General features: G+C 43.5%; 1 long non-coding RNA gene and 1 other non-coding gene across 3 annotated transcripts; one reads left to right on the top strand and one right to left on the bottom strand.

Moving 5' to 3' along the window:
* Nucleotides 1-217: 217 nt before the first annotated feature.
* Nucleotides 218-289, bottom strand: trnae-cuc (transfer RNA glutamic acid (anticodon CUC)). Its single transcript has one exon. It is a non-coding gene; the product is annotated as a tRNA-Glu (tRNA).
* Nucleotides 290-4,330: 4,041 nt separating this feature from the next.
* LOC129695262 (uncharacterized) lies at nt 4,331-17,523 on the top strand. 2 transcript variants are annotated; one of them, XR_008723133.1, is made up of 4 exons: nt 4,331-4,378; nt 8,064-11,292; nt 12,798-12,978; nt 14,119-17,523. It is a non-coding gene; the product is annotated as an uncharacterized LOC129695262 (long non-coding RNA). The 2 variants fall into 2 exon arrangements; XR_008723132.1 differs by lacking the exon at nt 4,331-4,378 and having other exon boundaries at nt 7,827-11,292.
* Nucleotides 17,524-27,841: the final 10,318 nt, after the last annotated feature.

The raw sequence follows: 27,841 nt of genomic DNA, 5'->3' as shown, positions 1-27,841 counted from the left end.
GTACCGAGGTGCAGTGAGAAGCATTTGTTGCTTGCCAACCGGTCGACAGAAAGACAATAAATTATTACAAGCGAGCCATTCACAGTGTACAGATGCATAGAAACATAGAAAATAGGTGCAGGAGGAGGCCATTCGGCCCTTCGAGTCATTCATTGTGATCATGGCTGATCGTCCCCAATCAATAATCCGTGCCTGCCGTCTCCCCAAAAAGCTGTCGTTCCCTGACCGGGAATCGAACCCGGGCCGTGGCGGTGAGAGCGCCGAATCCTAACCACTAGACCACCAGGGAAGGATAAGGGAATAACGTTTAGTGCAAGACAAAGCCAGTAAAGTCTGCTCAAAGATAGTTCCGACAAGCACCATTCAGGTTGATAGTAGTTCAGGACTGTTCTTTAGTTGTTGGTAGGATGGTTCAGTTGTCTGGTAACAGTTGGGAACAAATTGTTCCCTGAATCTGGAGGTGTGCGTTTTCACACTTCTATAAAAAGTGAAGGTCTCAATAATTCATTAGGTCTAAATACGAGTCGGTGTTTTTGGAGAATTTCAGTCTGGGCTAAATATATTCTTCAGTTTTGCTCAAACAAAGGTTTGTAATCTGTCAGAGCATCGAGTAGAGGAGTTAAGGCATTGTGAGACTATGCTAGGAGTACTGGGTTCAATTTTGGTCACTCAGGTACAGTGTAAGAAGGTTGTCGTCTGGCCCAAATTAGTGCAAAAAGATCCACGTGAATGTTTTAGTTCAATTTAGTTTAGAGATACAGTGTGAAAACAGGCCCTTCTGCCCAGCGAGTCCGCAACAACGAGCGATCCCCGCACACTAACACTATCCTACAGACTAGGGACAATTTACACTTACACCAAGTCAATTAACCTTCAAACTTGTACGTCTTTGGAGTGTGGGAGGAAACTGAAGATCTCGGAGAAAATCCACGCAGGTCACGGGGAGAACGTACAAACTCTGTCCAGACAGCACTCTTGTTCTTTCTCTCTTGTTTTCTCTTATTTTCAGGTTAAAAGGTCAAAATTGAAGCTGTACAATAACTGTATAATTTTACATGCCGAATGTTTTATTCTTGTACAATTGCTTCTAATAAAAATAATAATTTAAAAAAAAAGGCAGCACTCGTAGTCAGGATTGAACCTGGGTCTCTGGCGCTGTAAGGCAGCAACTCTATTGCTACGCCACCATGCCACCCACTGTTTCTGGGACTGAAGGGCTTATGTTATAAGCAGAGGCTGGACTGATCTTTTTTCCCTGCAACACAGAAGATTGAGGGATGACCCTATAGAAGATGAAAAATCATGAGTGGTGTAGTTTAGGTCAATGGTCACCTGTTTTTTTTCTGGTGTTGGAGAGTCTAAGGCTAGAGGATAAGGGCATGATTTTAAGAGGGAGGGGGGGGGGGGGGGAGATTTAAATCTGAGGGGCTATTCTTTTTCACAGATTGCAGTGGGGTGTGGAACAAACCACCAGAAGAAACTGTAAAGGTGGGTACGATTACAATGTTTACAAGATATTTGAACAGGTACATGAATAGAATCATTTTCGAAGGCTATGAGCCAAATATACCTGTAGTCAGATGTGATGAGGTCAGGTAGATATGTCTTGGGCAACTTAGAAAAAGGGTCTGTTTCTGTGCCGTGTAACTCTACTTCAGCCTGTCCCATTTAGGCGATTGTTTTTGGCGACTACAGGCGGCTAGGCTGTCACCACATGGTCGCCCGTATGGTCGTGAGTCGTCTCCTCAGTCGCCCAAAGAATCGTAGCGTTTTTCTGGTCGCCGCTGGATTGTGAAATGTTTAAGACTTTTTGGCGAGAGTCGGTGACGGTTGGCGTGACGCCAATGAGCGTAGCTTGACTTCTCCCGACGTAGGTGCTGTGGTAGGTTGTCACCAGGATGATGTAGGTTGGCGCCGGTGTTGACTTCGGCGACTAACAACGTCAACCTACGTCAACTGGCGACAGGTACCGGCGACTGAATTGTCTTACCTTGTCGTAGCTTGTCGCGGGTGGACGTAGGTTGTCGTAGGTGTGGTCGTAGGTGGACGCCCTAATGGGTCGCCGGTTGTCGGTAGCTTGCCGTTGCTGGACGTCGACCAAGTGGTAAGTTGTTGTAGACATTGTCGTAGACCTTGTCGTTGGTGGATCCAGTCGCCGATTTTTCATTGACCTGCTATGACTAAGACAGTCGCCGAAAAAATTGCCTATGTGGGACAGGCTCATTAATCACTGATAAACCAATGTGTTGTGCACCATTAGCTGCTGGGTCAGATGGTATGTTTGGACGAATAACTCATTATGATTATTTGTGTTCAGGTTATGTTTCTTATCATGGGACATGCATCCAACCTCGCAACTGCCCATGCACATATAATGGACAAGTGTTTCAGAGTGGAATGAACATGCAGTTGTTTTGTCTAAAATGGTAAGCCAGCAGTAATTATGTTGGGAAGACTGTATCAACTGAGAATTCTCCAATTTCACCCAATAACCCCCATCTTTCCCCATCCCATCTCTCCCGCCGACTCCAACCCCCTCATAGTCACCCTGCCTCTTTTCCCCTCAGTAAACCCCTTTTCCATCCTGACTCCCACATTTCTTAGTTATCTCCCCCTCTTTCCCAGACCTCCATCACCTTCCACCCATTGACCTGCTTCCTGCTTTACATTTCACTACTCCTCTTCATTCTTCCTTTACACGTTGTTTCTCCTTTTCACTCCTGTCATTTGTCAGACTCCACCCGCCTCCATCACCTCCCCTCACCTGTATCCACCTGTCCACCTCTCCCCTCACACAGTGTGAAGAAAGGTCTCGACCTGAAACGTCACTCCAGAGATGCTGCCTATCCCGCTGAGTTTCTCCAGCATTTTGTGTCTATCTTTCGGTTTAATCCAGCATCTGCAGTTCCTTCCTACACTGCCCCCACTTCTGTTTTACAGATTTCTTCCCTCTCCCCCATCAGTCTAAAGAAGAGTTACCCAACTCAAAATGCCACCTGCCCATGATGCTGCCTGGTCCACTGAGTTCCTCCAGCACTTTGTGTTTTGTTTAAAATCCCATCTTCTGCAATTTCTTATGCCACATTGTTAATTATTCTATGAAAAGTTTAAGGAATGGTCCAATGAATAGTATGCCCATAGATTGTGCTGGGCTCCAGGGGCACCAGAGTTGCAAATCAGAGGGTCCTGTGCTTCATATGTGGAGTGGGAGTTGATTGTGGGTGAGATAAACAGCTTGGGACTGACAGCAGGATATATTTACATCATAACTGCCTTTTAGAATCATACAGTGTGGAAACGGACCTTTTGGCCCAAATTGTCCGTGCCAATCTTCATGCCCCAACTAAGCTAGTCCTATGTGCCTGAATTTGGCTCATAGCCCTCTAAACCATTCCTCTCCAAAGACAGTTTAGCAACCTCCTCTCTCACTGCCCCCCCTTCCCTCTGTGAAGGTATGCCCATCTATGTGCCTTCAGTCCTTTAAATATTGTTGTAGTGTCTGCCTCAACTACCTCCTCTGGCAGCCCGTTCCATACACCCACCACCCTTTGTGTGAAAAAGCTGCCCCTCAGGTTCCCATTAAATCTTTCCCCTCTCACCTGAAATTATGCCCTCTCATTCTTCAGTTCAGTTCAGTTTAGTTTATCGTCACAGTGAAAAGCATTTGTTGCGTATTATCCAGTCAGTGGACAGACAATGAATCCTCTATCCTGAGGAAACACTATCTTGCCCCACTATAAGATCAATCCTCGTCGTCCTGTGCCCCAAAGAAAAAAAGTCAGAGTGCATTTTATCTCTGTTTGCTTTGTTGTTACCCTCTCCCAGCTAACAATGATCTATTCCACATTTTCCTTGGTCTCCATCCCCTTTGTCGTGGTTTCACACCTTACACTTCCTTATCTTTGTATCTCCCTCTCCCCTGACATCTGTCTGAAGAAGGGTCTTGACCCGAAACATCACCCATTCCTTCTCTCCAGAGATGCTGCCTGTCCTGCTGAGTTACTCCAGCATTTTGTGTCACTATTCTGAGAATGTGCAGTTAGAAAATTGTAGGTTGAAATGTTGTTGTATGTATTTACATTGACAATAAATTGTATTAATATCATCAAAGTCACTGAGGTCTATGTTTCTGCATCTGACCAGCAAGTGTGCTGCTGGATTGGAAGGCTGAGCCTGTGGCCTTAGGATGTGTATTGTGGCATGTTACCATAGTTAAGGGTGAGCGATAAGGGAAAAAGAATAAAAAATGCAAAGAAAATCGTCAATAAACATTATCTCTACTCTATTTGTTCTTCGGTGCTGATTTAAAACATTTAATTTGTGTTTTGTAGCAATTGCCATGGAGGGCAGATGGATTGCAGTGACTTGGACTGTCCAGGTAAGTGATGTACTTTAGGCACACTCTTGCTATTATTTATTGTGTTATAGAAACATAGAAACATAAAAAATAGGTGCAGGAGTAGGCTATTCGGCCCGTCGAGCCTGCACCGCATTCAATATGATCATGGCTGATCATCCAACTCGGTATCCTGTACCTGCCTTCTCTCCATACCCCCTGATCCCTTTAACCACAAGGGCCACATCTAACTCCCTCTTAAATATAGCCAATGAACTGGCCTCAACTACCTTCTGTGGCAGAGAATTCCAGAGATTCACCACTCTCTGTATAAAAAATGTTTTTCTCATCTCAGTCCTAAAAGATTTCCCCTTTATCCTTAAACAGTGAACAGATTAAAAACATAAGAGGAAATTGATTAAATTCTATGGATCTTTGGAGATCATTTAAAACCCTTGAGAAAGAATAGAAAGAGGAAAATTATCATGTGGTTGGTCTCTTGAAATTAGGATCTGGCCGCCTGGGTATGCTGTATGTGTAGGAAGGGACCACAGATGCTGTTTATGCCGAAGATAGACACCAAACGCTGGAGTAACTCAGCAGGACTTTACTCAACTTTACTCAACAAGACTCACCAGAAAGGCCAAAAAATCATAGCAGATCACTTTCACCCGGCACATTACCTCTTTAATCTCCTCCCATCAGGAAGGAGATATAGAAGCATTAAAAGTAAAACAACTCGCTTCAGAGACAGCACCTACCTCCAAGCCATCAGATATTTGAATTTGCACTTTGCACTTTCTTTTGCACTTGCACTTACGCTTAATATGTCAAGTCAAGTCAAGTTTATTTGTCACATACACATACGAGATGTGCAGTGAAATGAAAGTGGCAATGCTCACGGACTTTTGTGCAAAAGACAAACAACAAAACAACCAAACAAATTATAAACACAATCATAACACACATATTCTTTTACATAATAAATAAAGGAAGGAAAAAACGTTCAGTAGAGTTAGTCCCTGGTGAGATAGGCGTTTACAGTCCGAATTGCCTCTGGGAAGAAACTCCTTCTCAACCTCTCCGTTCTCATTGCATGGCAACGGAGGTGTTTGCCTGACCGTAGCAGCTGGAACAGTCCGTTGCAGGGGTGGAAGGGGTCTCCCATGATTTTATTTGCTCTGGAGTTGCACCTCCTGTTGTATAGTTCCTGGAGGGGGGTGAGTGAAGTTCCCATAGTGCGTTCGACCGAACGCACTACTCTCCGCAGAGCCTTCTTGTCCTTGGCAGAGCAATTCCCAAACCAGATGGTAATGTTCCCGGACAAGATGCTTTCCACCGCCGCTGCGTAGAAGCACTGGAGGATCCTCGGAGACACTCTGAATTTCCTCAATTGCCTGAGGTGGTAAAGGCGCTGCTTTGCCTTACTCACGAGTGCTGAGGCGTGTGATGCCCATGTCATATCCTCGGAGATGTGGACTCCCAGATATTTAAAACAGTTCACCCTATCCACAGGATCCCCATTTATCCTCAATGGAGTGTACATCCTCGGATGATGTGCCCTCCTAAAGTCCATGATCAGCTCCTTTGTTTTTTTGATGTTCAAGAGGAGGCTGTTATCCTGGCACCAGAGTGCTAGATCAGCCACCTAGACGCTGCTGGGTACTGTCCTTCCTGTATATATTGTCCTTCGTATGGTATTGTCTGTATTATTTATTGTGGTGTATGTGGTGGTTCTATTGTACTGTATTGTATCTGTCTGAGAGCGAACCAAGACACATTCCTATCAACTTGTTGACATGGCAATAAATTTCTTGAATCTTGAATCTTGGACAGGTAGCATTTCTGGAGAGAAGGAATGGGTGATGTTTTGGGTTGCGACCCTTCTTCAGACTCAATGGGTGACGTTTTGGGTCGAGATCCTTCGTCAGACCCTGAAAAAATATCCAAATATCCAGAGATGCTGCCTGTCCCACTGAGTTATTCCAGCATTTTGTATCTATCTACAGAGCATGCTGTAATTCCACTCCACCTCTTCTTCCTGCCCTACCAAAGGAACGGAGCTCTCAGACAGCAGAAGCGATCGTAGCAGCTAATTAGCCTTCCAGAGCAATGCCTGTCATTTCATGTGTGGACCTCACCCCCACCAGGCACTTAAGAACATGATGCAAAAATAGGTGGAGGGGCAGTTAATGTCGAGAAAGCAGGGACTCTGCAGAAGGACTTGGCAAGGTTGTGAGAGTGGGCAGAGAATTGGCAGATGGAATATAGTGTAGCAAAGTGTGGGGTCAGAATAAAGTTAGTAGAAGGAATAAAGGCATTGACTATTTTCTAAATGGTAAGATAATCCAGAAGTGGTGTGCCTCAGGGTTTGATGCTGGGCTCGTTACTGTTTGTGGTTTATATGTAAAGGCAGGATTAGTAAGTTTGCAGACGACACTGATATTATAGATAGAACAGATGGTTATCACAAGTTACAGCAAGAACTTTATATGTTGGGCAAGTGGGCTGAGGAATGGTTGATGGAGTTTAATGCAGATAAGTGTGAGGTGTTGCATTTTTGGGAACAGGGCCAAATGTTCACAGTGAATGTCAGAGCTGTGGAGAGTGTTGTAAAGCAGTGGGATCTAGGAGCACCTCTAGGTACATCTCTCCATGAAAGTGGATGTGTCAGGTAGATAAGGTGGTCAAGAAGACTGAGCAGTCGGGGTATAGAGCATAGAAGGGGATGTTATGTTACAAAATACAAGACGTCGATGAGGCTGCATTTGTGGTATTGTGTTCAGTTTTGGACCCCAGCTATTGGATATTTATTGCAAACCCACTGACTCCCACGGCTATCTAGACTGCACTTCTTCCCACCCTGCTTCCTGTAGAGACTTTACCCCCTACTCCAATTCCCCCATCTACGCCGCATCTGCGCCCAAGATGAGGTGTTCCATACGAGGACATTGGAGATGTCCTCATTCTTTAGGGAACGGGGTTCCCCTCTTCCATCATTGATGAGACTCTCACTAGGGTCTCCTACATATCCCGCAGCTCCGCTCTTACTCCCCCTCCCCCCTGTCGCAACAGGGACAGAGTTCCTCTTGTCCTCACATTTCACCCCATCAGCCGTCGCGTCCAACACATATTCCTTTTAAAAAAATATTTTAATTTATTAGAAGTACAGTAAATTACAATAGTACAAGCCAGATATATCTTATTACATTTATTGTACCCCTTCATTTTTAAAGCTTTAAGGAAAGATAGAAATAAAGAAAGTAGAGAAAGTTGTGTCCGTGTAAAAGAGTGATCAATAAAAAAATAAACCCATTAGTTAGAGAAAATAATTAAGAAATAGACTCTAGAAAAGAAAGAAAAAAAGCCCAAAAAAACCAAAAGCTCTATCATGAAAACCACGCAAAAGGGATATACCAACTTCATATTTTTCCTCCCCCTTACAACACATATTCCTCCGGCATTTTCGCCACCTCCAACGGGATCCCTCCACCAGCCACATCTTCCCTTTCTGCTCTCCGCAGAGACTGTTCCCTCTGCAACTCCCCGGTCAACTAAATACATGGTTAGAAAATGATCTCGTGAGCAGATGGTGGTCAATAGGTCAGTTGTCTTTTTTAATAGTTTTCTGTATTTTCATAAATGATCATTTTATTCCATTTTATCGGCAGTTGCTGTTTTTATAATTGCTTCACAAACTAATCTCCATATGCTTGTATTCCTGCAGTCTTTTGTTCGGTCACTGGGAGTCAGTATATTACAACATTTGATGGGACTCGATATTACTTCTTCGGCGGATGTGTCCATATCTTAGTGAAAACGAATGCTTTTGTTATCTACATTGGCACAAACACATGCCAAATGGTAAGATGAGTGAGCGTGAAAGTAATTCTGTCGGATATGAACTAAGGTAGAGGCTACTGCATGGATCTCTCTTTCACAGGTTTACATTCCTTGTTTTATGCAGAAAGAGGAGACAAAATGCAAATCAACCCTTTGTGTCCAGATAATTGCATTTATGGAACATAAGTAGCTCATACGGTCATAAGTGATAAAAGCAGAATTAGGCCATTCGGCCCATCAAGTCTACTCCGCCATTCAATCATGGCTGATCTAGCTCTCCCTCCTAACCCATTCTCCTGCCTTCTCCTCATAACCCCTGACACCCATACTAATTAAGAATCTATCTATCTCTGCCTTAAATATATTTATTGACTCCACAGCCTTCTGGGACAGAATTCCACAGATTCACCACCCTCTGACTAAAATTGAACCTCATCTCCTTCCTATAGGAGCATCCTTTGAATTCTGAGGCTACGACCTCTAGTCCTAGCCTCTCCCACTAGTGGAAACATCCTCTTCATATCCACTCTATCCAAGTCTTTCACTATTCTGTACGTTTCATTGAGGTTCCCCCTCATTCTTCTAAATTCAGCGAGTACAGGCCCAGTGCCATCAAATGCTCATCATATGTTAACCCACTCATTCCTGGGATCATTCTTGTAAACCTCCTCTGGACCCTATCCAGAGCCAGACATCCTTCCTCAGATATGCATCCCAAAATAGCTCTTGTCCATTCACTGGTTCAAGGACTAGAGGTCAGAAGGGGGAAGTTTGAAAGTTGTGCTGGGCAAGTATTTTTACATGGAGGTGGTGGGTACCTGGAATGCGCTGCCAGGGGTGGTGATGGAGGCAGATACGATAGTGGCATTTAAGAGGCTTTTAGATATGGATCATGTGCAGGCAGAGGGAATAATTTCCACTTGACACCATGTTCAATACCAACATTTCCATTCATCCCCTGATTCCTCCCTTCCCCAGGAATGTTTTCAGTTGTGCTTCAACCCTGTTCGTTGTCTCCATTTGCCTCATTGAGTTATTCTGATCACTTTATGCACCTGTACGCCACCTTTGTGGGTCAAGAATATCTTTCATTATGAAACAAGAATATCTTTCATTCATTTGTTCTGTATCTCTCTACATCACCGCCTATATCTGTTTCCATTTCCCCTGAGTCTCAGTCTGAAGAAGAGTCTCGACCCAAAACGTCGCCCATTCCTTCTCTCCAGAGATTCTGCCTGAACCGTTGAGTTACTCCAGCTTTTTGTGTCTGCCGTTCTGTAGAGTTGGAACATGGATTGCATCTTGCCTCAGTATTTAACTTCCTACGATTACTGAATTGCAACACATTACATCTGCCTGACTTTCTTCATTACTACAATTTGTTAAATTTTCAACGTGTTCTGTGAGTTAAGAACGTTCACTACATCAAACGATTTGACGATCAGCTTTTGCCAATTGATTAATGATTTCCATTGATTCAATTCAATTATTTTGAACACTCTGTTCTCAAAGAAGTTTTATTACACTGAGAGGCTCCAAGTCGTGGCTGGGAACCTTTCCACTGCTCAGTCTGCCTCGACCTACCTGATCTCCTAGTTTCCAAACACTTCAATTCTTCTTAAATGTTTGAAAGATTGAAGAATAGGTCTCGACCCAAAAAGTCATCTACCACGTTCTCCAGAGCTGCTGCCTGACCCGCTGACTTACTTCAGCAATTTTTGTCTGAGACAGTGTTTAGTCAGTATAAAGTGTTTTACAGTTAAGGCCCTGTCCCACTGTACAAGGTAATTCAAGAGTTTTCCCGAGTTTTCCCCTGATTCGAACTCTGGGAATGTACGTAGCGGGTACGTAGGAGCTCGTGGATGTCTCGTAGTGGCTCATAATGCTAACGGCAGGTGCTCGGGAAATGCGGTAACTCGTGAAGTTTTTTCAACACTGTGAAAAATGTCCAAGAGTAAAAAAATACTTGTGATGAACTTACCACGAGTTTGATTTTTTTTTTTAAACTCGGGAGAGCTCTTGAGTAAACTCGCATAGTGGGACAGGGGCTTGTGTTTAGCTTCTAAAGAACTGTAGAGTGTACGAGACAAAATCTTTCAAGTTTGAACCTCTCCAAGATTAATTGATAGTGGAAGTTGAACAGGAAAAATCATAGGGTGGGTTGTTTGGAGGTACTGAAACCACCACTCAAAGTCGGGAAAGCTTGAAAAGGGATATTCAATTGTGTTGATCAACGGGGTGGTGTGGTGGTGCAACGGGAGAGTTGCTACCTCACAGCACCAGAGACTCGGGTGCTGTGAGGCTACGGGTGCTGTCCGTGCAGAGTTTGTATCCCGTGATCTGCGTGGGTTTTCTCTGAGATCTTCGGTTTCCTTCCACACTCCAAAGATGTACAGGTTTCTAGGTTTAATTGGCTTGGTAAATGTAAAAATTGTCCCTAGTTAATATGCGGGGATTGCTGGTCGGCGCGGAGCCAGTGGGCCGAAGGGCCTGTTTCCGCGCTGTTTCTCGAAACTAAACCAAACTAAATTCTTCCTGTGACTGACGTGGGTTTTCCCCAAGATCTTCGGTTTCCTCCCACACTCCAAAGACGTACAGGTTTGTAGTTTAATTGGTTCAGTATAATTCTCCCAGTGTGCGTAGGGTAGTGTTGATATGCGGGGATCGCTGGTCGGTGCGAACTCGGTGGGCCAAAGTGCCTGTTTCTGTGCTGTGTCTCTAAACTAAACTAAACTAAACTGTACAAACCAGTTGTTCAATTTAGTTTTATTGTTTAGTTTATCATCACGTGTGTAAAGGTACAGTGAAAAGCTTTTGTTGCGTGTTATCCAGTCAGCAGAAAGACAATACATGATTACAATCGACCTATTACCAGCGTACAGATACATGATAAGGGAATACCCTTTCGTGCAAGGTAAAAAAGATCAAAGTTGCTGCTCTTAAATAGAATGACACAATTCGATTATTTTGTTTTCCTCAGGATGATAGTGGTATCTGTATTGAATACATCATCCTGACAATCAAGGGGTTTGGAATGTCAATTAAGCTAACTAAAACTGGCCGTGTGTATCTTGGACAGAGAGAAATTGGGCTTCCCTACGTCTATGAGACAGGTAAATCCCAACACACCTGAGATAAATATGTTTGATTTTCATTCACATCTGTTAACCCTCGGCAGCTCTGCAACAACCTTTCTCGGAGTGAAAATGATGTTGAAGCATTGTGGCATCACTAACAAGGGGCCTGAGTGATCTTTTTGATGGCCCTCATTTAAACAGGGCGGTAGTGGCACAGCGGTAGAGTTGCTACCTAACAGCGCTTTCCTTGCCAGAGGCGCGTGTTCGATCCCGACTGCGAGGGCTGTCTGTACGGAATTTGTACTTTCCCTCCACCCCCCCGTGACCACGTGGGTTTTCTCCAAGACCTTCAGTTTCCTCCCACACTCCAAAGACATACAGGTTTGTAGGTTAATTGGCTTGGTATAATTGTAAATTGTCCCTAGTGTGTGTAGGATAGGTCAGTGCGGACTCGGTGGGGTGAAGGGCCTGTTTCTCTAAACTAAACTAAACTAAACAAGAACAGACTGCCAACCAGAAACAGCAAAGCCACACGGATTTACGGTAAAGTCTGATTAGTAAAATGGGACCCATCGAAGGCAGGGGCACAGCTCCAGAAGTGAAAATATTCCCTGACTTTCTTCCTATATTGTTTGTAAGGTGAGTTAGGAAAGTGGCTGAGAGAAGTGCCTGGGTTTTCTCAACCCTCTAAAGAGATACAAATGGAGGAGGTACAGTTCATGTAGCTGCATATCACAGTTCAGTTTATTGTCACGTGTACCGAGGTACAGTGAAAAGCTTTTGTTGCGCGCTAACCAGTCAGCGGAAAGACAATACATGATTACAATCCAGCCATTCACAATGTACAGTTACATGATAAGGGAATAACGTTTAGTACAAGGTAAAGCCAGCGTGAAGTGTAGATGTAGTCGATGGAAGGGAGGTTGGTTTGTGTGATGGTCTGGGCTGTGTCCACAATTTGCTGCAATTTATTGCAGTCTTCCCAAGCCAAGTTGTGATGCATCAGGATGAAATGCTTTCTACAATATAATTGGCTTGGTATAAATCTAAAATTGTCCCTAATGTCTGTAGGGTGGCGTAAATATGCTGGGATCGTTGTCAGTGCAGACTCAGTTGACTGAAGGGCCTATTTCCATGCTGTATCTCTAAACCAAATTAACCCCACCTCCTCAACGCTCCTCCCCCTACCTAGTTATTCGACTAGTTTTTGTCGTGCCCCTGATTACATTTTATTTCTGTGGTCACCTTCTCCCAGCTAACAATCTATTCTATAGTTTCCTTGACCCTCAGACCCTTTGATGTCTCATTTTCACACCTTACCCTTCCTTATATCTGTGTCTCCCTCTCCCCTGACTCTCAGTCTGAAGAAGGGTCTCGACTAGAAACATCACCTATCCATGTTCTCCAGAGATGCTGCCTGACCCGCTGAGTTACTCCAGCATTTTGTGTCTATCTAAACTAAACATGACACCAATTAACCTAAAACCGGTCAACCCACTTGATTCAAATTGTGTTTGTAACTTCTTCATTTTATTTTGTAGTCCCGATCCTGACTATTCGCCGAGCCACATCAATGTTCATCGAGATTCTGAGTGGAACTGGTGTCCATATCCAGTACGATTTCAAGGGAGGGAGAGTCTACGTAATCATCCAACCATCTTTCATTGGAGAAACTTTGGGCCTTTGTGGAACTTTTAACCGGAATCACCCGAGTGATTTCATGTAAGTAATCTCCAAACGTTGCTGTTTATAGTTGTGGGCATCAGTGCCTCCAACCTTTGCTGCTATTCACTTATTTTGTAAATTTGGAGATTGACAGCAGTGCAGTGATTGATGTACTGATCTAGTAATCCAGATATATTAGTCCGAAATGTTACCTGTGAATAATCAACATCTCTGGAGAACACAGATAGTCTGAAAAAGTGTCCTGAGCAAAATGTTGCTTCTACAGAGATGCTGCCTGACCCGCTGAGTTACTCCAGCACTCTGTGAAACGTCACCTATCCATGTTCTCCACAGATGCTGCCTGACCCGCTGAGTTACTCCAGCACTTTAGAGCAACCACAGAGAGTGAAAGTTTATAAATCAAATCTCAGGAGGTCAATTGAAGAGATAAATGTGAGCTCAGAAACAGAAATGTACAAAATTAGATACAGAACACAGCAGCTGAAAAAATGAATGAAAAGTGAATACTAAAAATAGTGTGTGCTTGAGGGAGGAGCAGGGGAGCGAGAAAAGCTGTTATGGTTACAGGTAAATGATCTGATCGATTCTGACGAGAGGATTAAAGGTTGGGTATATGAAATTATTAAATTCATTATTTTGTCCCGAGGTCGGTAATGAGCACAGGTGGAAGATGAAGTGAAATTTTAAAAATTAATCAACCATTAATAAAGAAGTATGAAGGAACTGCAGATGCTGGTTTAAATCAATGATAGACACAACATGCTGGAGTAACTCAGCGGGATAGGCAGCATCTCTGGAGAGAAGAATGGGTTTTTAACTCAGATAGACACAAAATGCTGGAGTAAATAAAAAGGAAATTGCTGTTGAATTGTGAAACCTATCTGGTTCACAAATCTTGAGTGAAGACTCTCTGCTGCACTGTCCTGGTCTGGTCTTTACATGTCTCCAAACCTCCCAAAGTAGTCCACTCTGAACTAGTCCAGAGCAGGCAATCAACGCTGGCCTTGCCCCTGATGCCTGGAAACCCAAAAATAAAGAATAAATATTAACAAATATGTCTTGACACTGACAAACATGCACGACACTGCATTTAGTTTAGTTTAGTTTAGAGATACTGTAAGGGGAAAGAGGACCTAACTAATTCTGTGAGCTAACATGTTATTATTTATTCCACAGGTCGTCAAGTTACTTAATTGATTTTGTCCCAAAGGCCTTTGTAAACTCCTGGAAAGCAAGCCCGCAATGTGTTGACATACCTACGTTACCTGTCTTTGAGCCTTGTAAGGGCAGCCTCGAGAAAGGTAACCGATTCTCCATTCCAACCGTACAACAGGGAAACAAGTCCTTCGTCCCAACTTGCCCATACCAACCAAGATACCCCACTCAAACTAGTCTCATTTGCCTGCGTTTGGCCCGGATCCTCCCTGAACCATTCTTTTCCATGTACCTGTCCAAATACATGTTAAATATTGTTATTTTACCTGCCTCAACTACGTCCCCTGGCAACTCATTCCATACACTCACAGCCCTCTGTGTGAAAAGGTTGCCCCTCAGCTTCCTATTAAATCTTGCCCCTCTAGTCCTAGTCATAGATTCATACAGCGTGGAAACAGGCCCTTTTACCTAACGTGCACATGTCCCAGCTCCACATCCCAGCATGTCCCAGCTACACTAGTCCCACCTGTCTGCATTTTTCCCATATCCCTCAAAACCTGTCCTATCCATGTACCTGTCTAACTGTTTCTTAAACGTTGCGATAGTCCCAGCCTCAACTACCTCCTCTGGCAGCTCGCTTGATTCACCCACAACAGTTTGTGTGAAAAAACAAAGTTTAAACGAGAACTTACCGTTTGAGGTTTGATCTTTATTTTATGAGAAGTTGAAGTGAGGGAATATACGTGAAGAGCCCGCCAGCCCGCATGCGTGCCAATCTTCAGAGCAACTGTATGAAACCACAGACTAGTTGAAGAACTTAAACTATAGAAAGACTAACGAGACTAGAGTTAACGGGTGATCTTTTATGAGAATCAGGGTTGGGAGTGGAGGGCACGTATTCCCTCACTTCAACTTCTCATAAAATAAAGATCAAACCTCAAACGGTAAGTTCTTGTTAAATTTTTCTATTTTAGTTTGAAGTCACGTGAGTGACTACGTGAAGCTTTCAAAGCAATGTGGTTTCATGCAGTAACCCAATCTGTGTGTGAAACACTTAAACAGATAAAACCATAAATGGTAAAAAGACATGGGTTATTAACAACATGATGCTAAATTGCATACATGGCCATTGCTCTTAATCGGACCATAGTCCCAATTGGCTTTTGAGTTAGACAATAACTCATGCCACACTATACAGAATTCTTTCTGCAATCATTCAGACATATTCAACCAAAATGTTATAACTTCTGAAAGTGCACTATGTAAACCTCCTGCTGTTGCAAGAAGATGGACAAATGGGAATATCCATTCTATTGGCTGCTAATGAGCCACCAACAATCTCTTGAAACTATTAATTAACAATGAAGAAAGTATCCTTCATTGCATAGATACCCGCAAACTCTGTGTACCTGTATACATAATAACACCCCCAATCTCCAATCTGGTAGATATGCAACTCCAACTTGTACCCAACCATGCCCGTTTAGCTTTATGAGATCATTCTCATAACAAGCTACCCTCATGTCAGATATGACCCAGAGATGGAGCCAGAGATTGAGTAAAGCGTATGTTCTTTGTGCTGAATCAGCTGCTTCAACTTAAAAGATTCTGCTCTCATGAGGAAACCAGTAGATAAATATCTGCATAATAACTTACTGATAAACATTCCACACCACTATGAGTTGCTTGCTTGATGTTGATCAACAATGGGAGAATAACCAATGATTAACTGTTCCACTTATGGCACTATAGAGATCTTCCTCCAGTGAATCTCCTATCCCCAAAGGGATGGCAAATATGTGACAAGAGCTGGTAGCTCCCACATATCATCGATAAATCATTGGATTCAGATATCCTCTTAATATTCCCATAATCGGAGTCACCTCTGTAATATTCAACAATACACCCCTCATCAGAGTGAGAGGAATACTGCAACCCTGAGCCAGGTGCTGCCACAGGCATATGGATGGAGCCGCCTGTTAATGCCTCCAGTGCACAGAGAATATTTTGTTCACACGATTAAAATGAAGAATATCCCGCATTAGTTCAAGGATTTGATTGCTTTATCGATATCCACATAGTTGGAGTCACTTATTATAACCATATAACAATTACAGCACGGAAACAGGCCATCTCGGCCCTACAAGTCCGTGCCGAACAATTATTTTCCCTTAGTCTCACCTGCCTGCACTCATACCATAACCCTCCATTCCGTTCTCATCCATATGCCTATCCAATTTATTTTTAAATTATGCCAACGAACCTGCCTCCACCACTTCCACTGGAAGCTCATTCCACACCGCTACCACTCTCTGAGTAAAGAAGTTCCCCCTCATGTTACCCATAAACCTCTGTCCCTTAATTCTGAAGTCATGTCCTCTTGTTTGAATCTTCCCTATTCTCAAAGAGAAAAGCTTGTCCACATCAACTCTGTCTATCCCTCTCATCATTTTAAAGACCTCTATCTAGTCCCCCCCTTAGAAACATAGAAACATAGAAATTAGGTGCAGGAGTAGGCCATTCGGCCCTTCGAGCCTGCACCGCCCTTCAATATGATCATGGCTGATCATCCAACTCAGTATCCCTTAACCTTCTGCGCTCCAGAGAATAAAGACCTAACTTATTCAACCTTTCTCTGTAACTTAGTTGTTGAAACCCAGGCAACATTCTAGTAAATCTCCTCTGTACTCTCTCTATTTTGTTGACATCCTTCCTATAATTGGGTGACCAAAATTGTACACCATACTCCAGATTTGGTCTCACCAATGCCTTGTACAATTTTAACATTACATCCCAGCTTCTATACTCAATGCTCTGATTTATAAAGGCTAGCATACCAAAAGCTTTCTTTACCACCCTATCTATATGAGATTCCACCTTCAAGGAACTATGCACGGTTATTCCCAGATCCCTCTGTTCAGCTGCATTCTTCAATTCCCTACCATTTACCATGTACGTCCTATTTTGATTTGTCCTGCCAAGGTGTAGCACCTCACATTTATCAGCATTAAACTCCATCTGCCATCTTTCAGCCCATTCTTCCAAATGGCCTAAATCACTCTGTAGACTTTGGAAATCCTCTTCATTATCCACAACACCCCCAATCTTGGTATCATCTGCATACTTACTAATCCAATTTACCACACCTTCATCCAGATCATTGATGTACATGACAAACAACAAAGGACCCAAAACAGATCCCTGAGGCACCCCACTCCACCTGCCTCCAACCCGACAAAAACAGCCACCCACCATTACCCTCTGGCGTCTCCCATTCAGCCACTGTTGAATCCATCTTGCTACTCCTGCATTTATACCCAACAGTTGAACCTTCTTAACCAACCTTCCATGAGGAACCTTGTCAAAGGCCTTACTAAAGTCCATATAGACAACATCCACTGCTTTACCCTCGTCAATTTCCCTAGTAACCTCTTCAAAAATTTCAAGTTTCCACTAATTTGCCCACCACTGAAGTCAAACTAACAGGTCTATTATTGCTAGGTTTACTCTTAGAACCTTTTTTAAACAATGGAACAACATGCGCAGTACGCCAATCCTCGGGCACTATTCCCATTTCTAATGACATTTGAAATATTTCTGTCATAGCCCCGGCTATTTCTACACTAACTTCCCTCAATGTCCTAGGGAATATCCTGTCAGGACCTGGAGACTTATCCACTTTTATATTTTTCAAAAGTGTCAGTACTTCTTTTACTTTGAAACTCATAGTATCCATAGCTACTCTACTAGTTTCCCTTACCTCACATAATTCAATATCCTTCTCCTTGGTGAATACCGAAAAAAATAAATTGTTCAATATCTCCCCCATCTCTTTTGACTCTGCAGATAGCTGTCCACTCTGTCTCTCCAATAGACCAATTTTATCCCTCGTTATCCTTTTGCTATTAATATAGCTGTAGAAACCCTTTGGATTTACTTTCACCTTACTTGTCAAAGCAACCTCATATCTTCTTTTAGGTTTTCTAATTTCTTTCTTAAGATTCTTTTTACATTCCTTATACTCCTCAAGCACCTCATTTACTTCATGCTGCCTATAATTATTGTAGATCTCCCTCTTTTTCCGAACAAGATGTCCAATTTCCCTTGAAAACCAAGACTCTTTCCAATTTTTACTGTTTCCTTTCAACCGAACAGGAACATAAAGATTCTGTACTCTTTAAAATTTCCTTTTCCTTTAAATGTCCTCCATTTCTCTTCTACATCCTTAGGAAAGAATCTCCAACAGTCCCCTCTACTGAGCGGAAATTATTATGAAGCAACCCTGAATCAGGTGTTGCTCCCACAGGTGTCTGATAGACACAGCTCAAAAAGCTTCCTAAGCCAGGAGCTCCTTGCTCCCTTCTGGAGCCTCAACAAAGTTTCTTAGGGGAGGAAATAGAACGCAACCCGGAACCAGGTGTTGCCTCCTCAGGCCTCTGGCTGACTCCCTTTCAGAGCATCAATCTGTACAGGCATTGCCCGTGAGATGCTCCGAACAGCTGCCTGCTCCAATGAGGCCCCATTCTGCCACGATAGTCACAGACGTGACCGAGCAGCAGCCGCTATTCTCAACCGCCAGCTCTATTTATAGCTGCCGTATAAATAGAGCATATGCTATACGCTGCTCTACAGCATATGCTGTGCCGACCTCAGCCGGCAGCAGCTATTTTTTAAATTCTAGGTGCTGTGGGAACCCCCACAGCGAACGCTGGCCCAGCAGCTGAGCTTCCATGGCGGTAGCTGTCCTGGCCGCGGCTGTTCAAAAACAATCCCTGCTGCTGCTAATCCTTTACAGCGGTCGCTGACCTGGCCGCGCCGGCAGCCGCAATTTTGTATCCTGCCAGCTCCTTACGGAGCCTCCACGGTGGCCTCCAAATCCGGCCACCTGCTCATGTTCGGAGCTCCAATGGCGGCAGCTGCACAGGCTGCGCCCCGTCAGCTACTCCGGGTCCGCTGTACCGCAGCGGCCCGTTCCTGAAAACAAAATTGGCTTACCTGCCAGAGCAGTTCCGATTCCCGCGACATGCATCGACGTATTGACGTGCATGCGGGCTGGCAGGCTCATCACATAGTCACTCACGTGACTTCGAAATGTCCTCTGGCCCTCGATTCCCCTATTCTGGGCAAGGGACTGTGCACCTGCTTGATCTATTCCTCTTATAATTTTATACACTTGAACCTGAAACCCTTATGTCCTCTGATTCACGATTCCTGTATTCTGGGTAAAAGTGTGCATTCACCCTATCTATTCCCATCTTGACACATTTCGATAAGATCACCCCCCAGCCTCCTGCGTGCCAAGGAATAAAGTTTCCGGGTGGTGGTGAGGGAGGAGGTGAGGCGATAGGTAATGCACCTCCTATGGAAAGAACCTGGTATGCTGAGAAGTGGGTGGGGAAGGATGAGCGGTCCAGGGAGTCGCAGTGAAATAGCTTGCATCGGAAAGTGAAAGGGATAAGGAGGGGGAAAATGTGACGGATATTGGGATCCTATTATAGCTGGCAGAAATATGAGGTGCTGTTCCTCCAGTTCACATTTGGCCACACTCAGTTCAGTTTAGTTTAGTTCATTGTCACGTGCACCGAGGGACAGTGAAAAGCTTTTGTTGCGTGCTAACCAGACAGCGAAAATACAATACATGATTACAATCGAGCCATTTGCAGTGTACAGATACATGATAAGGGAATAAGATTTAGTTAAGGCAAAGCCAGCAAAATCCGATCAAAGATAGTTAGAGATCCACCAATGAGGTAGAGAGTAGTTCAGGACTGCTCTCTGGCTGTAGCAGGATGGTTCAGTTGCCTGATAACAACTGGGAAGAAACTGTCCCTGAATCTGGAGGTGTGCGTTTTCACACTTCTATACATTTTGCCCCATGGAAAAGGGGAGAAGAGGGAGTGACTGGGGTGCGACTTGTCTTTGATTTTGCTGCTGGCCTTGCCGAGGCAGCGTGAGGTGTAAATGGTGTCCATGGAAGGGAGGTTGGTTTGTGTGATGGTCTGGGTGCGTCCTCAATTCGCTGCTGCACTGCATATTCCGCCTGGGTAGTCTACAACCTAACGGTATGACCATTGAATGCACCAATTTTAAGTAACTAACCTGCATTCAACCGCCACCCACTTCTACCCTCCCCCCCCATCCATTTCCCTGTGCCCCATACTTAATCCAAATGCAATTCTCCCACTCTCCGACTCGTCCCCTTCCACCTGTGTTCCTTTCTTTGGCTTCACAAATCACACTTTTTTTCCTTATCTCATAAACTATTTTTTACAACAATTCACAAACAAAGTGTATTTATTCAACATTACCTCTGCTGAGCTCAGGTAATGTGTGATTACAACACTAAACTATCAAATGAGCTCTGAACTACATGGACTATTATTGTTATTATTGCTTGTTTTTTATGTGTACGTATGTATGTGTGTGTGTGTGTATATTTATATATATATGTATGTGTATATTATGTGGATGTATATGTATGTGTATATATAGTACTGGACTAAGTAGGAACCGTTGGGTCTTAACATCACACAGGAGGGCTGGTCCCCCAACGCAATATTCCACCTCTCCACCAATTACAATATTGGTGGCCAGTGGAGGGGGGGGGGGGGCGCACTTTCTGGAGCGCTAGTATTGGTGTTGTGGGCTGAAGGGACTGGTTTCCAGAGGGCATTATGGACATTGTGGGCCAAATGGATTCTTGGGCTGGGGACTCAGTCACTCAAGCCTGTTGTGCTGGCAGCTCACTCACTTATGGCTGGTGGGCTGGCAGTTGACTTGCAGCTATTCCGTGAAATTCCACTTCAAGCAGGGTGCAAGGCCACCAAATTCAACTGTAGTTTCATATCATTGCAAGCAGGGTGCAAGGCTACTAACGACAGCGAGTCGTGACCTCTCCCTCCTCCATCTTGCAGAGACTGAGCTACGCTACACATTTCTGGGTTTTATAGTCCCTCTTTCACTCCCACCAGAAGGGGCGTGTCCTTCATGGCGTGATTGACAGGCAAGAAACTCAACATTTTTTAAACACTAATAACTCTTCTATTTTTCATCGATGGGAAAAATCCTCGGCACCTGATGAGCGGAGGGGGACTCTGAGTAAGATGGCCAAAAAATCATAGCGCACGTGGTAGCGTTTTTTCTAAAATCAATATAAAATGCAAACAGGAAGTCAAGATTAGACTTTTAATTATATAGAAGGCAAGGCAACTTTAATTAGGCAACACAGCTTTAGCCTTTCCAAACCAAAAGCAACACAGCTTTAGCATTTCCAAACCATATTTTCAAACCACATTATGGGCACTGACAGGTCAGTATAACCACTCACAGTTTAGTATACATGTGTTCAGTGTTATTCACAGATCAGACTGAGAGACGTGACCTTCTTGCTCCCCCATCTTGCAGAGATTCACTGAGGCACTCAACACTTCTGGGTTTTATAGTCCCTCCAGAAGGGGCGTGGCCTTCAGGAGAGAGAATCTGGACATTTTTTAAACACTAATAACTCTTTTATTTTTAATCGATGGGAAAAATCCTTCTTGTCCTGCGCAGTGAAGGGAGACTCTGAGTAAGATGGCCAAAAATTACAGCTGTAAGTAGCAGTGCTTTTTCTAAAATCAATATACAGAACAACAGGGAGTGGTCAAGATCAGTCTTTTAGTAATATAGATTATATGTGTGTTATATGTGTGTGTGTGTATATATGTGTGTGTGTGTGTGTGTGTGTGTGTATATATATATGTGTGTGTGTGTATATATGTGTATATATATATACATATGTGTATATTTGTGTGTGCATGCATATATGTTTGTAGGTGTATGTATGTGTGTGCGAATATATACCGTAGTTGTGTGTGTGTGTGTGTGTGGGTATGTGCTCACATGTATTTAAACACTCACTGAACTTTTTTTACTCCTGTATTATATTGTTTACAGAGTACTATGTTTACATATTGTGTTGTGCTGCTGCAAGTACGAATGTCATTGTTCTATCTGGGACACATGACAATAAAGTTGACTATCACTAAACTGCACATGTGTGTATTTTTTCTCTTTCTTACAGAGGCCTACGCAAAAGAGAAATGCAGCATCATCAAGGGTCACGTATTTAAAAGCTGTCATTTTATCAGTCCGGAAAGGTTCTATGATCAGTGCAAACAGGATGTTTGCCACTGTTCAGACCTGAAATCATGCCTGTGTTCATCTCTAGCCAACTATGCCCATGTCTGCCTTATGTATGGTGTTCATATTGACTTCCGCGCCATGGTTCATGACTGCGGTAAGTCCCCTTGCTGATGTTCACCGTGGATGGTGCAGTGTGTGTGTGAAAGTGCCTATAAAATCAGAGGGAAAACTCCAATCATCGTACTTCAGCAGATACAGGGACAGTAGGGGATTCCTGTAAATTCTATGTGGTTTCACCTGAGGGTGGAACCTCAGCTCAGCGGTAGAGTTGTTGCCTCACAGCACCAGAGGCCCAGGTTCGATCCTGACTATGGACGCTGTCTGTGTAGAGTTTTACATTCGTCCCGTGACCTGCGTGGAGTTTCCCCGGGTAACCCGGTTTCCTCCCACACTCCAAAGACGTACAGGTTTGTAGATAAATTGACTTGGTTTAATTGGAAATTGACCCTGATGTGTTAGTGTTGGGGGATCACTGGTCGGTGTGGAATCGGTGGGCCGAAGTGCCTGTTTCTGTACTGTGTCTCGTGTGTAATTCCTCTTACTGATGTTTAATTTAAACTCAACTAAAATAACAGTTGATGAATGCCAGTGTATTCTGAGTAGAGGGTGCAGTAAACCATAATTTCTACAAAGACTACAATCGTATCACAAAGAGGAAACTGTCAATGGGGTTAAGAACAAAGATCCTATAATGGAGCAAGATAGACCACTCCTGCTAAATGCAATGGGCTGACGTGTAGTATGCAACAGAATGGAACGTGGGCCTTTTTATCATCCATTTCCATAACCCGACCCGACTCGCAGTGTAATCAACGTTGCGGGGGAACAGTTTGTGTTAATAAATTAAAATTCTGAAAATAAGGAGAAGATTTTTACCAAATAACTTTTATTTTTACGAGGATGTTTCCGTAACCGGCTTCTGTTTCCGCACTGGTATCCTATGGGATCTTTGGTGCGGAGTCGGAAGCCGGTTACGGAAATGGGGTCTTAAATTACCCATGAATCTGCCCATGACCATACTACGTCTTTTTCGTCGAGTGATCTATCTATAGGATCTTTGGTTAAGAAGGGTAAATGAGAGATTTTGAGCTGAATACATGTGAATTAGACCCAGAAAAAAGTTAATTCCTCTTACTGAAGTTTTGTGCTACACCTGTGACCCTATATCTGACTCTACTCAGATAGGCAGACATTAACTAAAACAGCTTATAGATCAGTGGTGAATCTATCGAACAAGTTGTTCTATTAAAGGCCTGAGTGATGCACATCGGGAAGCAGTGTGAGCAAACCCAAACTGCTTTCATAAACCATAGTAACTATAGCATTTTTATATCCTCATGACACAATGGGTACTTGTGAAGTTGAAATAAATCAATAATCAATGTCTGTAACCTTCCATCTTTGTCTTTCCCCAGAGTTAACTTTAACCTTGCGTATCATGTTGTTTTGGAAATCTCTTCCCCCATATTTTTAACAAATAGATACCATAAATATTATTGTGCCTGTTGGGAGAATTGATTCTACTCACTAAATGGGTCCCCTCGTTAAAAAGTTAGTTTGTTAACCTTTGGGAGACTTGTCTGCTAAACACAGTGACAAAGAACAGCTGTAATCTCAAGACTGCAACAGATATGAACCTGGACAGAACTACAAAGTAATCCCACCCCCCCTCCCACCGAATAAATAAGGAAGCCTGGTTTTCAGCAGAATGTTTGAGTTTTAGCAATTTTAACTACATTCTATGTTGGCCATTGTTCCCATCATGCTTCCCCAGTATGTGAGCTCTAGGGTTAAACATATAATAACCTACTCATCTTCCTTATAATTTTCAAAATTCCCAACAACGCTCACTAATTGCTCTTTCTTTCTTTAAACTCTGGCACACAGCGATGAATTGCAGCGGCCATATGGTCTACAATTTGGCCAACTATACGTGTAAAGGGAACTGTTACCACCTGAGCACCGGAAGGAGCTGTCACTATCTGCCATCTTCTGGCTACATCGAGGGATGCCGGTGTCCTGAGAACATGTTCTACAACCCGCACACTCAGCAATGTTCGCCCAGCATGTGAGGAATCGTTCGTTTCTTCCGAGATCACATCCCCGAGCAAATTGCAGTCCAATACCTTGTTCTTTGACAATGCTAATCCTCACAATCTTTTCTTGCGATTTGGTTGATATTTGCTTGTCAAAGTATGGGATCTTGTTGTGGTGAAATGGGGGAAATAAACATACCAAGGGCACAGAGTGCTGGAGTAATTCAGTGGGTCAGCCAGCATCTCTGGAGAAGCTGTGAAACGTTGCCTATCCATGTTCTCCAGAGATGCTGCCTGACCCGCTGAGATACCCCAGCACTCTGTGAAACGTCACCTATCCATGTTCTCCAGAGATGCTGCCTGACCCGCTGAGATACTCCAGCAGTTTATGTCTGTCTCTGGAGAACATGGATAGGTGATGCTTTGGATCGGGGCCTTTCTTCAGAATTAACATCTTGCGTTACAATACCTTTAAGTATCTCAGATCTGGAAGTGATTTTAAAAAAAAATCAAATTGTGGCTGGCAATAGATGACCTCGGGCAAGGATGTTGTTGTCCAGTTCAGTTTAGTTTATTGTCACGTGTACCGAGGTTCAGTTAAATGCTTTTGCTGACCAGTCAATGGAAAGGCAATACGTGGTTTCACTTGAGCCATTTGCAGTGCATAGATACATGATAAGGGAATAATGTTTAGTGCAAGGTAAAACCAGTAAAGTCTGATCAAAGATAGTCCAAGGGTCACCAATGAGATAGATAGTAATTCTCTAGATGTGTTGGGATGAACCGAAGATGGACACATCGTTGCAAACTGGTGAATTAGTTAACAGAGGTTTAGTGGAGGAAAGGGAGAGAGGGGTGGGAGGGGAGGGGAAGTGAAGGGAGGTGTTTGTAGAAGTTACCTAAAATTAAAGAATTTGACGTTCACAACACTGGGCTGTTCACTACCCAAGCAGAACATGATATTCACTCATGGGATTAGTCACTGTGTTGGTAATAGTTTATTATTGTCATGTGTATTGAGACACGGTGAAAAACTGGCATTCTCGCCAGTCGGTCTTAGAGTGATACAGTGTGGAAACAAGTCCTTCGGTCCAACCTGTTCACACTGGCCAACATGTCCCAGTTACACTAGTCCCACCTGCCTGCATTTGGCTTATATCCCTCCAAACATATCCTATACCATGTATCTGTCTAATTACTTCTTAAATATTGCGTTAGTCCCTGCCTCAACTTCCTCCTCAGGCAGCTTGCTCCATTCACCCACCACCCTCTGTATGCAAAATTTTCCTCTCGTAGTCCTATTAAATCTTTTCCCCTTCACGTCCTCTGGTCCTCAATTCACCCGCTTTGGGCAAGAAACTCTGTGCGTCACCCCGATCTATTTTTCTCATGATCTTATAAACCTCTATAAGATCGCCTCTCATCCTCCTATGCTCCAACAAATAGTCCCAGCCCACTCAACCTCTCCCTGTAGCTCACACCCTCTAGTCCTGGCAACATCCTCTTAACTATCTCGGTACCTTTCCAGCTTGACAACATTTTTCCTATAACAGAAATTAGCACAATGAGCGACATTACGCACGTGATGCGCGCGCGTGGTGACGCAGGCAGTCACGCACGGCTACCCAGGATTTGGGGATGCACAAAATCTTTGTGTGCCACCTGTGTGACGCACAAATGACACCCAAGTGGGACAGGCCCTTTAGACTCCAGTCTTTAGACTTCAGAGATACAATGCCGAAACAGGTCCTTCAGCCCACCGAATTTGTGCCGAACAGCGATAAACCCATACACAAGCACTTTCCTAAATATTAGGGACAATTTATCATTTGTACAAGCCAATTAACCTACAAAACTGTACGTCTTGGGAGTGTGGGAGGAAATGGGTGCACCCGAAGAAAACCCACGCGGTCACAGGGAGAACGAACAACTCTATAGACAGCACTCGTAGTCAGGATCGAACCCGGGTCTCTGGCGTTGTAAGGCAGCAAGTCTACCATTGCGCCACTGTGCCGCTTCCAGTTATAGGAAGGATGCCACTAAGCTGGAAAGGGTATAGAAGAGATTCATTAGGATGTTACTGGGTCTTGTGTGCTTGAGTTATAGGGATAAGCTGAGACTTTTTCCTTTGGAGCGTCGAGGCAGATACAATTACGACTTTCAAAAGACACGTGGACATATATGGATGGGAAGGGTTTAGAGGAATATCTATAGAGACATATAGACATCTTGGTCCACATGGACAAGTTGTGTAGCTCTACATGCTGTGTAGCTCTATGACTTGAATAAAAAGTTCAATGGCTGCAACGAGGTAGGTTGGGAGATCAAGATTCTAACCTTCAGCAGACTAACCTTCAATAGTAGGGAGGAAGCTAAAAAATCAGATGGAAAAGGTTAGAAATGACTTTAAAGGAAAGCTATCACTGCAGATTCTTTCCATTTGACTGATATTTCATTGCAAGGCTAGATTAATTATTTTTATGCTCTTTATTTGAAGAACGGAGTGTCCTTGCTTCATGAATGGGTATATGTATAAACCTGGAGACAAGGCACCATCACCTTCTCCGATGAAATATCAAGATTGGTGAGTACACATGATAACTGAAGCATTCGTGTTTCTACAGTTTTGTCTTGAAACATGCTGAGAAGACTCGAAAGTTATTATATGAGAATTAATATTTTCTGCATTCCGAGCCATCTATTTTAATTTAATTGGAAACTTCCAATACATTTAACATTTTAGTAGATGTTTAGAGAAAATTGTGTTTTTCTGATAATTTAACTTTTTAAGTCGCTTGTTAGCTCTACAAATCGTATTTCAGCAATTTAGTTTAGTTTAGAGATACAGTGTACACTATTTGTAATTCTCAATGGAAGACAGACACAAAATGCTGGAGGCAACATCTCTGGAGAGACAAAAGGGCGACATTTGAGGTCGATACCCCCTCCAGACATGCTGCCTGACCCACTGAGTTACTCCAGCATTTTGTGTCTGTCTTCAGTGTAAACCAGCATCTGCAGTTCCTTCCTACATATTTCTAAACTGCCTTTATTTGCATTGGCAGCAAAACAACACAATTTGTGGGGTTTCTGAATTCTGTGATTTAATTAACTTGGGTTTAATTTAGTTTAGTTTAGTGATACAGCGTGCAAACGGGCCCTTTGGCCCACTGAGTCTGCGCTGACCAGCGATCACCGGCTATTAGCACTATCCTACACACACTAGGGACAATTACATTTATACCAACCTAATTAATCTGCAAACCTGTACGTCTTTGGCGTGTGGGAGGAAAGCGAAGATCACGGAGAAAACTCACGCAGATCACGGGGAGAACGATCAAACTCCGTACAGACATCGCCCGTAGTCGGGATCGAACCTGCGTCTCTGGCGCTGTGAGCACTGCAAGGCGGCAATTCGGTGCCATCGTGCCGGGTTGAAAAAGGAGGTTGAACTAAATCAGCCAGCATTTTGCTCCATGAAAATTGATGAGGAAGTTCCACACATGCAGACCAGTCTTGCTGAA

Source organism: Leucoraja erinacea, chromosome 3 (assembly GCF_028641065.1).
Source record: "Leucoraja erinacea ecotype New England chromosome 3, Leri_hhj_1, whole genome shotgun sequence".
Taxonomy (NCBI): domain Eukaryota; kingdom Metazoa; phylum Chordata; class Chondrichthyes; order Rajiformes; family Rajidae; genus Leucoraja; species Leucoraja erinaceus.
The sequence above is the reverse complement of the archived record's forward strand: the minus strand, read 5'-3'. Positions and strand labels throughout refer to the sequence as shown.